Source organism: Ambystoma mexicanum, chromosome 4p, assembly GCF_040938575.1.
Source record: "Ambystoma mexicanum isolate Mex_15411 chromosome 4p, UKY_AmexF1_1, whole genome shotgun sequence".
Taxonomy (NCBI): Eukaryota; Metazoa; Chordata; class Amphibia; order Caudata; family Ambystomatidae; genus Ambystoma; species Ambystoma mexicanum.
In genome coordinates this window covers 229,610,519-229,624,098 of record NC_090927.1, presented here as the reverse complement: position 1 = coordinate 229,624,098, position 13,580 = coordinate 229,610,519, and the positions used below count along the sequence as shown (strand labels likewise).

The 13,580-nt window shown below is 43.4% G+C and overlaps 1 protein-coding gene across 2 annotated transcripts in view; it reads right to left on the bottom strand.

Annotated features, from left to right (window-relative positions):
- The window catches only part of PKHD1 (PKHD1 ciliary IPT domain containing fibrocystin/polyductin), a 4,356,595-nt gene that overhangs the window by 3,720,729 nt on the left and 622,286 nt on the right, over positions 1-13,580 (bottom strand). The window lies entirely within an intron of this gene.

Here is a 13,580-nt window from a genome sequence, read left to right as displayed (position 1 = left end):
CTTTGGGGGAAACCCCAAAAATAAAAAAATAAAATTCGATGAGTTTTTTCGTAAATAAATCTGCGGTAAAAGCCCCGCGAAAAAAAACATCCCTCGATGAAATTACATGGAACCGTAGAAACATGCCATTTTGGTGGATTTCATGATCAGTGGTTTGCTCCTGTCTATTCCTATTTAGGTAAAGGAAACAGACCTCTCTGACATTTTTTTATTTTCTACAGTATGCAAAACTGTAGAGGTTGCGAGGCAAATTCGTCCTTTTATAATGAAGCATTTGGCATTGATTGAGCAAGGGAGGGAAGGTTGTCTGCCCTGTTCGTATATGATGTGTATATCTTCACATTTTTATGACAATGAGGATACCCAAGCACCGTAAACAGTACAACTGCACAGCTGTGAGCAAACAAGTTCAAGATGAGTCTTTTTTTTATAACTCTAAGAAATCACAAAAGGTTTGACAGATTTGCATACAGGCGCTCTCTCTCTCTAATGGCGCAGACACGCTAAAAGCAATAGCATGGAAGGCTGCCCGAGGGACTCCTAGTCCTGGTGATTGACTCAGAGCTTTCACTACATCACTTTTTGATTGTTACTTTGAGTTCTCGCAAGAAGGCAATCCCGATTTTGATTGCCTGGATCGAAGCAGGAAGATTGCCTATTGTGGTGTTGTGGAAGCAACGTGTAATAATATTGTATCAGTGAAATAGGCCCAAACGAGCTGTGGGCTTTGAGTGCCAGGGCTGTGCCGTGCTGTGAAATCTCTCTAGAGAGCTGAATTCTTGAGTAGACCTGCCCGAATGATGCAAGTACGTCAATGTGTGTGCACCCGCGCCACTGGCATGCTCACAGTGGCATGGCCGATTTCAGCTTGCATGTTATGTTATGTTAGCGGTACTTGTATAGCGCACCGTCACCAACGGAATTGGTCCCCAGGCGCTCTGTATATCCCTTGATATTAATGAGCAGCACGTTCTCACTTCCACACACACCTAAAACACCATTAGACATTGACAATCTGCCTTTGATGCTCATTGTGACACTTAAAACAAACACATGACTATTACTTTGCTACAACGTTTACATAGAGCCTGTAGGTACTAGGCCCAACACACTCTCCACAAGGATGTCTCGACCTTGCCTCTTCCCTTCCCACCTCCTCAGCTCTTCTCCTCTAATATTGTCTTTCTTTCACAGATCGGTCCTAGAAACCTCCTTCGGAAACGCCTGCAGGCCACAGTGGTGTTTTGGTGGAGTATAAAAGCCCTGTAACATGACACATATGTTCGGCTTCTTCTGCAAATATTGTAAACATTAATGCATGAAAAATTGGCTTACAGACAGAAAAGCATACCTGGCCATTTCTCATCTACTCATTACATAACAGGTGTTTTTTTTTTTTTAAAGAATGTACTATCTATGAGGACATGTTATTTAAATGTGTTTGAAGTGGTTTTCTTGTGTATTTTTTAAATGTTTTTATGGTGTTAGAATATTATTTTTGTGATTTGTAATTATGTTGTTCATACTGCTGTTTTATTTGAGGGAATGTTTTGTAGTCCCGAAATAAACTTAACGAACGAAATAACAGGTGTTAATAAAAAAACTGCCTGCCGCCTGATTCCAGCAACTGCCGCCCATCTCAATCTCTGTCTCAGGAGCTGCAAAGCGCTCTGGAACCGCCTCTACGTTGTTGAGCATCAAGAATTTCATCAGCACCAGGTACATTGTGGTTCTGCCCCCCGTCCTTCTCCGAAGGTCCCTAGAGACAGTTACGACCCTTGCCCCTTTGGTGCTGAAACCACATACTCTTTAACAGTAAGACTGATCACTTTACCAACTGCTCTCCTGTCAATATCCGAGTTCATCCCTTTCCTTCATAAAACTGTTTGTCCTCTATGTTCCTTTCTAGGGTTTTATTTTGTAGTGTGCTAGAACTGTCTGTTGTAGTGATAATAAAGTAGATATTTGTATACAACCTTGACTGGACAGTCCCTTTTATCATTGGGTAATAATTGTATTTTTGCTGTGTTGCATCCAACCAATCATCCACGACGTTGCAGAGATAAGCCTGCTGTTCCGTCCACGTTACCAAAATTGGACTGCGAGGTTTATAATTCACTTGCATGCCAATCTGTTTGTATCCCTTCTGGTGTACTAGAGGTGTGGGGCAGATGTATGGTTTAGAAATCAATGTTCATCCCTGTACCACTGGTGCCCCGGAAGTTGATTCGTCACAAGGACATTGGTTGCAAGTTAAAGGAGAGGCAACATTTTTGCTTTGACACTTTGCTGATATGATGGATCCACTCTTGTGATATTAGTTTCTGTTTTAGGCACTGATGGCAGCCCACGCAATTGAGGACAATTAGATGTATAGAGTTGTTGGCCAGGAATTCAGCAGAAGTTAAAACCTTAAAGGCAAAAGTAGAAAACAAAGTTATAGTAGAAGATGTAATGTAATGTAAGAATCATTTATATTGCCCCTATCACCGTTGTGGTCTGTTGGTGTTAATGATTGTCCAGAGAACTGCATATTGTGCCCATATCTCCGTTGCAGATATCTGGAGTGTGAAGGAGGGATACAGGTGAGGGAGGGGTGGGGAAGTCTGAGATGCACAGGAACAGGCAGCACTGGCAATTACTTCCACTTGTACTTCCTATGGTCAGAATAGGATTTTGCATCACCTGCTGATGAGAACCCATATCAACGTTTAAAACCTATTTTCATTGCAATCAAGTGAGTCTAACAAAGCAGACCTGCCCGAATTGCACGTGCTCCTCGCTACGCTGCAGGAAGATGGCAGCCACTTCCAGCTGGTTGCACCATTGCTCTAACAGCCTCTTCCTCCCACCATTGACTATCCCGACTAAAGGCAATCAGAGGAAAGTCTGTAGTGGAATGATGCTAAAATGTTCAGGATTATACTGCCTGTCCCGTTGCATGCTGTGCTGCTGGAGCACAATGACATACAGGAAGTCTGGGCTATCTAGGCCCAGGAACCAGAACAATAAAAATAGCTTTCACTAACAAGCAAGTCTGATTGGGCACACAGTGTAAGGGACTAGAGAAATGTGCAATCCTTATTGTTGGCTGTTTTTGCCAGTGTATCCTGGGAGATCTTAATGTTCCGGTGTCTTTGGGATTGGCAATAATGCCTGCCCTTACAAGCCAGCCTCTATTTTCTTGAGTCGTGTAGAAGACCTCTCACAATAACTTAATGCGATGGAATAGAGATCCAATTGTGCGTAACTGGGGCAGCTGCATGTTGGCTGTGCACATCCACGGAATGTTAATGGGCTATAATTTACACTTGATGGCATTTGGAGATGCTTGTATATTCAAGACATTCTTCATCCTATTCTCAGCACACTGATGCCACAGGAATGTTCTTTATAATGTGTCAACATACCAGAAGGAAGGTGTGGAGGGTTCTCAATGATTTTCAAAATACCACTTTGGCTTCACAACCCCAATCTCCTTTAGAGGTAGTAGGTGGTCACCCGCTTGTTTTAAAATAAATGTTATCCCTCCAAACTCTGAACTAATTGCATAGTATGCTAAATCCACCCTCACATGAAAATGGCTCAGCTCAATCAACTAAAAGCACTCATTTAAACATTTGCTGTGGCTACAGATCAGCTTTGTGTCTTGGGAATTTTTAACATCCATGCCACTCAAAAATCACTCTGTTAGCTCTGTCGATATTTGATTTTCTTGACTTTACCATCTGAAGCACTGTTTCAACACAATATTAAATGTAGTACTTTTCAAGTTCATTGTGGTGAGAAACTCTATAATTGTTGCCCAACCAAAATGAGAAAGTGTGCTTAGTTCACTGATGAGTGTGTTGAAGTCACCTCTAAGGCACCCATTGAGAACTACTGGGAAACTCGGACAGAAAGGGAAGCTCCTTCAGCAATGTGATGCAATCCCAGGAGGATTGTTACAGAGGATTTTCAGAAAGCCAACAATCTATTCCCGGCACCTCCGCACACCGGGAGACCTATTGTTGCCATGGTGGAAAGGGGGGAACTTTGTGCAGTGTCATTAGATAGGGGAAGCAACCTCAAACATCCAAGAAAATCAGACCCATAATTAAATCTCAGTGTTGGAGATAGCTGCAAGGAAATGTCAGGGAGTGTCAATCACGACCACAGATCTACTGCAGGAGTGGTCCTGCTAGCGGGTGCACTTAAGGTGCACAGCACCCAGCATGGATCCAATGGCAGAGAATGACGAAAGAAAGCTATTTGACAACAGTGAAAATCAAGAGGGAATACTCCACATGCTCAGTTTTGCAAGCACGGGAACTTTCTGTCACCATCTCCAGCTTAGTTGTTGAACCGCTAAGCCACCATGACATCAATGCCCGATCCCCGATCCTAACATGGCAGTGTGGCAGATATTAACAGCTGTGTATATTTTGGCTTGCTTCACTAAGCAGGCATCCAGATACACAATCCCACCCCACAATTCTGGTGACAATAAAAAAGGATCATTAATGAATTAGTATTTTGTTTTAATGAAATAAAATCAATGCAATGGTGGTCCCTTACTTTATGCAGGGAAAGTCGCTACAAGACATAAGGTATACAGTTCTTGGGCTTCATTACTCAGTTAAACATGGCCAGCCTGGGACAATCCCACTAAATACAATATGTGTTCAGTCACACAACAGCACTATTAAGAAAGTTTTTAACAATGTGAATCCTAAATGATGCAAGTCCACCTCTAAACAGCACTGAAGACTGTAAACACAATGCTGCTTATCAGCCAATATATTGAAGGTCTTTCTAGTTCACATTTGCAAAACCAGATTCAATCAATAGATGACACACATAGAAACACTTTTGTACAGGCACGTTATACATGCCATACCATATCATGTCATATTATATAATACCAGTTCCACACATTTTATTTTCTCCAGTATCAAAAACAAGTAATGATTGTTTGTTGACAACGACCAACCAGCAATGCTATTTAATTTGGGAGACCTCCATAAATCGGTAGTACATCACTTTATAACAATGTTGAATCATCTGCTCCTTTTCAGGTACTAGAGCCTGTCTTAATATATGTACCCACCCTTTTAGACATCTGGAGTACATAGACCAACTGAGACAAGTAATAAGCTTCACATAAGAGTCAATGGGCCTCATTACACGGTAGGCGGTGAACCATGGCGCTATTAGCTATTAGCGCTATGGTTCATGCCGGTAAAATACCGGCACCGCCTTGGTGGAAAGGGCAATTACCGCCCCATTCCAAGGTTGGTGGGGCGGTAATTCCCCCTTCCTCCATTGCCCTTCCCCATTCCCATTTTTGCCCCATAGGGCTCTATGGGATTAGGGAAGGCGCTAATTACGGTACCGCAAATTCCTATACCGTAATTAGCTCCACTGGTCCCTTTGCAGGTTGGTTTTTAACGCCTGCAAAAAGCAGGCGTTAAATTCCCCAGCCCAAAAAAAGGGACCTCGTAGTAAGGCGGTAAGGATTTACTGGTACTGGTAAAATACCGGTACCGGTAATCCCTTACTGCCTACCGTGTAATGAGGCCCAATATCCTAAGCAAAATTAGACCACTGATCATGGAGTGTGAATGCACAAATCATACTGGTTCTTGCACATTGCAAACATCAACGTGAACTCTGACGTGCTATAGTTGACCAGCGCTCATAGCTACTATCCACTGCACACTATATTTGAGGATCACCAGCCAATCAGTTAGTTTTTACATCCACAATTCGATCATGCATGGAGCCCATCACATGTACTGAATGCCGCATGATTTCAACATTGATGACGAAAGCAATCTGTCTGTTTATCGTCCCTCTTTTTTCTACCTGAATCCTGTCCCATGGTATGTACTAACAAACATGATTGTACTCTACTATGTTGACACTGATTCTTGATTTAATTTGTATGAAACTATTAATGTGAATGAAACATGGATGCTTTTTGTACAAATGACTGTAATCAATGTATATGCAGCCTTGAAAAAGACTGAGAGTCGAAATACGTGTCAGCTGTTTCAAGCAAAAATAGACCATGAATGATTAAAAGCACCATTTAACATTCTCTTGAATTAGGAATACTTACTTAAATAACTGTTTATGAAACTGCATGCTTGTGTATAGCAAGCAATTATTGTAGGCAAAACAATGATCTTCTAAACAGAGGCTAAGCGCAAAGTGCAAGTGGCTACTATATATTTTTGAAGCTCTATGGTTTAAGGGTTAGCCACAAACCACTAGCCATGCAGCTGGCCCCATTTCTAAACTACTCCTGTCTCAGTGCAATTGGATACATTATACTCTATACCCACTTTAATAGACTTCATATGATACCAGTTCAACACATTTTCTTTTCTCCAGTATCAAAAACAAGTAATGGTACAAAAGAAAGGTTGCATAGAGAAATGACCTCCAAATAGATATAGCTATATGAATATGCCCACCTGGTGCTAATGTGATGTGTTGAGTTTCTTGTGATTTAAATGCAGTCTAACATTCATTGCATTAGAATTCTGCAGTGTTGGGTCTAAACTCATGGCTATCAATTTAGAACACAAAGGATGTCAGTGCATCTACCCAAGATAGGAAAATAGCTTTGTTATTTTCTAATACAAGGATGAGTTCCCCTCCCAAATTAATTTGCAAACAGGATCACTTTTTTTTTATTTTTAATATTGGGATTATTTTCCATTTGTATGGCATTCAGATGGCCAGCTCCTTTTCACCTACCGATTCAATTCTTTATATCTATAGATTTCACAGATGACACACTATGAAGCATGTCTTCGTTAGGCTATGGGACATACCTTCTCAAATCATAGTCTTACTTTCCTTTATCTGTGAAAATATGTTGTGTACTCTTTATCTTTTACTTACAAAAAGCTACACAGAAAAAAAAAAACCTTTTTGTGTTTATTTAATTGAAATCTCCCTCAGATTTAATACAATGAAAACAGGATATAACTCACACTAACAACTACAATATACTATTATCTTTCTGAGAATAATAAGTTATCTGCCTCTGCACTCTGTGCACAGGAATGTTATGTTTCTTTTTTTTTTTTTTTACCATCAGACATTCCTCACTTATCTTTAGATACAGTGAGAAGGCACTGCTGCATTTCACACAAAATATTAAGATATTACATTTTTAAGTAGTGGCCCCAAGTGGGAATGACCTCCCAATTTCTTTGTACCCCCAAGGGCTGTTCAGGACAATAACTCTATAGGTGTTATCTCATTATATTTGCAGGTTTCATTATTCATTTTGAATAGTTATTTTATGGTGCTGAGTGAAAATTGGTCTTTATGAGTTCTCACAAAGGAGCTACCTGTAAAGCTCTCTTCCCGCTTGGAAAACAAATGTGTTCCAGGTAATATTCTCCTTGAGGATAAGGTCCAATTCTCAAGTTAATGTCCAAGTTCTGCACTGATCTATCTGGAAATGGTGTTTTCCTTCCTTGCATCTTTTAATGCCAGTGTCAGAATCGAATCTCCTTCCCTGCATGTGTCTGCTTTTCTTTTCAAATGTACCATATCCCCATGCATTTGTCACACTATTTGATAGGTCAAATATTTCCATTGCCTTGCCTCATAGTCAGACGCTCCGATAGAATACACATGCCCAATCTTCTTGGTTGAATTTAATTTCTGGAAAAAGGAAAAGGTGATGGGGCACATCTGCTCCTAATATTCATAAATGTAAAATTATTTTGTATTCTATAGTTCATGGTAGCAGCCTGCTACCACAAAGACATAAGTATTACTGTAATCCTCTGGTCTAGATGAACATCTAGCTATGCAGCATTACTATTTTGCATATTTTTAAATAAAGTTATGAATATCTACCATTTTAAAATGTTTAAGTAGGTGAAAATTCAAATGTGTTCTGATTAGCTAAAGGGAATGACACAGGAACAAAACACCCAGCCCTATGTCATATGGCTGCAAACATATAAGCCAAAATATATTTTATATGTAAACATCAGGCTTTTGAGGGTATCAATCATTATCCTTTACCCTAGAAGAAGTGGGTAAGGCTCATATGTGACAGCAGAGTAATAAAGCACCTGGCTCAATACATTTCCTGTTGATCTTTGAGAAAGATCATGAGTTTTGGGTCCAATTCTGCTGTACATATTTAATAGAATTGTCAACACAATTAAAGTACCATATTCACAGAAGAAAGCATATATAATCTCAATTTTTAACAAAGGGGACCAAAATGATCAGCAAGATTATAGACTAATCTCACTCTTGGACATGACAGGGAAAGTATTTGCCATGGTATTATTAGAACATCTAAATCAATGGATCATTTAGTTATCTTCAAGTGGGGGTTTGCCCCGGCACAAACACTGTTGACCAGAACCAAGCACTCAATCTTTCAGCCCAGGAATATGTGACCCTAAGGAAGAGATATTGTCATGATCTCTGCTTCCAAAAGGTCAGGGTTTTCCCAACTCCCTTGGAAGCAGATCCATAACCCAGGTTCCGAGTGCCAACCAGTCCCAATTGGGACCTTTTGGACCCAGTCCTGGCGCCAGTGGCACCAGGCTCATAAATATGCCCAGTCCCAGCGCTGGAAGCGCCGGGCTCATAATGCTTGGGTGGACTTACCTGCAGCAGACCATGCTGCTTACTTGCCTGCCAGTTGAGCCTCTGATCCTCTTCTGTTTGGAACTACTTTTCCTGTTGGGTGGGGCTGGAGCCACTCCCTAGATTCAGAACACTGGAACTCTTCTGGAAGGCAGGAACTCTTTTCTTACCAGGAACTCTTTTCTTACTTAGGCGTGGCTGTGGAAGGAGACACCTAAGCACTACAGGAGGCTATTTAAACCACACCCGGTGGATGAATCTTGCGTTGCGTTATTCTGCACCCTCTGCAGCAGAACGCTCATCGTGTCTTCTGCATCCGGTCCTGGGCCTAAGGAAAAAGGCTTACCATCCTGAATCCAGTCTTCAGCAACACCTATAAAGACAAGAAAGAACAGGTTAGCATTCCGGCATCTGAAAGGCAAAGGCTTACCTAATCTTTGTGCGCTCCGGAGGTCTTCACACTGCATTCCGGCATCTGAAAGACAAAAGTTTACCAACTCTTCGCACGCTCCGGAGGCCGTCGGCGCTGCATCCCGCATCTGAAAGACAAAACAAGGTGCGTTTAAAGACATTGGGGAACTTTAATACTCACATGCCATTACTCCTTTCCACATCTAACCCAGTGGGTATCCCGGCACCCTGCAGCCGCTCCGAACTTGTACCTGCAAAATAAAAAGACAGTTAGAGCGCATCGTGAAGCTGGCAACAAGCGCTTACTTACGTGCTTCCAGGCGCTTCTATCCATCACACGGGCTCCATCTTCAACTCACTTCAGCCCGTCATCCGCCATCGCCGGAACCCTGCAAAACAAGAGACATCATTATTAAAGACTTTAAAGACATTTGAGTTACTCGAAACTTACCGTTCGTGCAGTAAACGACGGACAGCAGTCCTCTGAAGTCAAGAGGCCTGCGCTACCTATCCAGTGAAGAAACTGGTTACAGCACCCTGCCCCGAGGCAGATGGAGAGCTCGGCATTCACTTACCTAAGGTGAGAGCGTTAACCTGTGGGGGTCTACAGGAGAGGAGAAGGGGAAAGAGATAGGGACACCCCAATAACCCCAGTTCATTAACCCCGTATTTTCTATCTGCAGACATCTTACTCTGCACGTCAGGCATACAGGGCACAGAGGTCCAGCCCAAAGAGCCAACCGGGTGCTGCACATCACCTTTGAAGATACGGTAGTCGCCCAGTCAAGACCGGCGCCTCTGCGATAATCAGGTGAGCGTTACAGAACGCAAAGGCCCGGCCGCCTTTCAATATTTTATGAACGATGTCCTCAGAGAGCTCATAGATGTGTGTGTTGTTGTTTACATCGATGACATTCTCGTTTATTCTTCATCGGAATCTGAACATCGGAAACACGTGAACATGGTCTTCGAAAGATTGCGTCAACACAAACTTTTCGCTAAGTTGGAAAAATGTGTTTTCAACGTGACTGAAGTTGAATTCTTGGGATTCATATTATCACCTGGCGGAGTGCGTATGGATTCAAAGAAGGTCGATGCAGTTCTCAAATGGCCATCACCATCCTCTGTAAAAGGTGTGCAAAGCATGTTAGGCTTCGCTAACTTTTACCGCAGGTTTATCCCCGAGTTCTCTCGAATAGTCCAGCCCATCACTGCCTTGTTAAAGAAAAAGAAACGTTTTGAATGGTCTACCGAGGCGGAACAAGCTTTCCAGGATTTGAAGACTAAATTTATCTCTGCACCAATCTTAAAACACCCTCGCCCCGAACTCCCCTACATCGTGGAAACTGATGCTTCAATCCTTGCCATGGGGGCAGTTCTATCACAAAAGGACCCGGTAACCAATCAGTTGCATCCCGTGGCATTTTGGTCCCGCAAATTCTCGCCTCCTGAAGTCAATTACACGGTTACTGACAAGGAACTTCTGGCTATCAAGTCTGCCTTTAAGGCTTGGCGGCATTATCTGCTGGGGGCCCGACACACCGTTACTGTGATTACGGATCACCAAAACCTGCAATATTTGAAAACCGCAAAAGCCCAATCCTCTAGACAACTCCGTTGGGCATTATTCTTTGCCGAGTTTGACTTCATAATTACCTATCGACCTGGTACAAAGAACGGTAAAGCCGATGCCCTTTCTCGGATGGGAGTGGAAGAACACTTGATCAATCCTAAACCTGTACCAATCATTCCCGAACAAAGAATTCTGGGTGTAATCGCCACAGAATCCATAGAGGAAGTTAAGGATAAAGCCAGGCAACTTGTAACTCCAGCAGACATACAGAATTGGCATCTGCAGGGAAAGGACTTTGCAGTAAAGGACAACTTATTGTATTTCCAAGAACGGTTATACCTACCCAGCACAGATTTACAGAAAAAAGTAATCTCTTGTTATCACGACTCTTTAATGGAAGGTCATCCCGGTATAGCCAAGACCTCAGAAAAGATCAAGCGCTACTTCTGGTGGCCATCTTGGAAAAAAGATATCAGAGACTTTATAATGTCCTGTGGAGTATGCGCCCAAAACAAGAGTCAAAAGGAAAGACCAGCAGGCCTCTTACGCCCTATTGACATCCCACCTCGCCCTTGGCATACGCTTTCTATGGACTTCATCACCGATCTACCTCCATGCTCCGGATACAATACGATTCTAGTAATCGTGGACTTATTCTCCAAGATGGCGCATTTCATTCCGCTCAAAGGCTTGCCAACAGCAGCAACTCTGGCCCGAGAATTTCTCGAAAACATCGTCCGACTGCACGGTTTTCCTTCGGTTCTAATTTCGGATCGAGGTAGTCAATTTATTTCTCATTTTTGGCGAAGTTGCTGTCGGTCAGCTCAAATTGATGTGAGACTATCGACAAGTCACCACCCTCAGACCGACGGATAAACCGAGAGGACCAATCAAACTCTGGAACAGTATTTACGCTGCATGCTGCAACAAACTGAAAAAACTTGGAAAGATATCCTTTGGATAGCCGAGTATGCCTACAATAACTCTGTCCATTCGGGAACTGGGAAAACCCCGTTTTTTCTTTTGTACGGCAGTCACCCTCGAACCTCGGAGTTGGATCCCCTCCAAGATCTTGAAACACCAGCAGTAGACTACCTGCATTCTACAATCACCCAAGCCTTTAAGGAAGCTGTTTCTCACCTTCAAAGGGCTAAAGAACAATACAAGAAAGGAGCAGATCAACATCGGAAGGAAGCCCCTCACTATCAAGTAGGGGATCAAGTCTGGTTATCCACCAAATAGCTATCTCTAAAAGGGCCACGCACATTCAACCCAAGATACCTTGGTCCCTATTCCATCACTACCATAGTAAACCCAGTAGCGGTCAAGTTGGACTTGCCCCCGCACATGAAGATACATCCGGTCTTCCACGTCTCTCTATTAAAACCTGTGCAACCTCAAACCCGACTAACCAAATCTCCAAAACCTATCCTAGTTGCTGGAGAACTCGAGTTTGAAGTCAAAAGCATTCTGGACTCCAAGATCTCCAAATCTAAACTATTCTACCTAATTGACTGGAAAGGCTACGGCCCCCAAGAGAGATCCTGGGAACCTGCTGAATATGTCCACGCTCCTCGCCTAATCAAAAGATTTCACCGAACATTTCCTGACAAGCCAAAACCCCCGGAGAAGCCCGGTTTGGGAGGGGCCTTGAGGGGGGGTACTGTCATGATCTCTGCTTCCAAAAGGTCAGGGTTTTCCAACTCCCTTGGAAGCAGATCCATAACCCAGGTTCCGAGTGCCAACCAGTCCCAATTGGGACCTTTTGGACCCAGTCCTGGCGCCAGTGGCACCAGGCTCATAAATATGCCCAGTCCCAGCGCTGGAAGCGCCGGGCTCATAATGCTTGGGTGGACTTACCTGCAGCAGACCATGCTGCTTACTTGCCTGCCAGTTGAGCCTCTGATCCTCTTCTGTTTGGAACTACTTTTCCTGTTGGGTGGGGCTGGAGCCACTCCCTAGATTCAGAACACTGGAACTCTTCTGGAAGGCAGGAACTCTTTTCTTACCAGGAACTCTTTTCTTACTTAGGCCTGGCTGTGGAAGGAGACACCTAAGCACTACAGGAGGCTATTTAAACCACACCCGGTGGATGAATCTTGCTTTGGGTTATTCTGCACCCTCTGCAGCAGAACGCTCATCGTGTCTTCTGCATCCGGTCCTGGGCCTAAGGAAAAAGGCTTACCATCCTGAATCCAGTCTTCAGCAACACCTATAAAGATAAGAAAGAACAGGTTAGCATTCCGGCATCTGAAAGGCAAAGGCTTACCTAATCTTCGTGCGCTCCGGAGGTCTTCACACTGCATTCCGGCATCTGAAAGACAAAAGTTTACCAACTCTTCGCACGCTCCGGAGGCCGTCGGCGCTGCATCCCGCATCTGAAAGACAAAACAAGGTGTGTTTAAAGACATTGGGGAACTTTAATACTCACATGCCATTACTCCTTTCCACATCTAACCCAGTGGGTATCCCGGCACCCTGCAGCCGCTCCGAACTTGTACCTGCAAAATAAAAAGACAGTTAGAGCGCATCGTGAAGCTGGCAACAAGCGCTTACTTACGTGCTTCCAGGCGCTTCTATCCATCACACGGGCTCCATCTTCAACTCACTTCAGCCCGTCATCCGCCATCGCCGGAACCCTGCAAAACAAGAGACATCATTATTAAAGACTTTAAAGACATTTGAGTTACTCGAAACTTACCGTTCGTGCAGTAAACAACGGACAGCAGTCCTCTGAAGTCAAGAGGCCTGCTCCCCTTATCCAGTGAAGAAACTGGTTACAGCACCCTGCCCCGAGGCAGATGGAGAGCTCGGCATTCACTTACCTAAGGTGAGAGCGTTAACCTGTGGGGGTCTACAGGAGAGGAGAAGGGGAAAGAGATAGGGACACCCCAATAACCCCAGTTCATTAACCCCGTATTTTCTATCTGCAGACATCTTACTCTGCACGTCAGGCATACAGGGCACAGAGGTCCAGCCC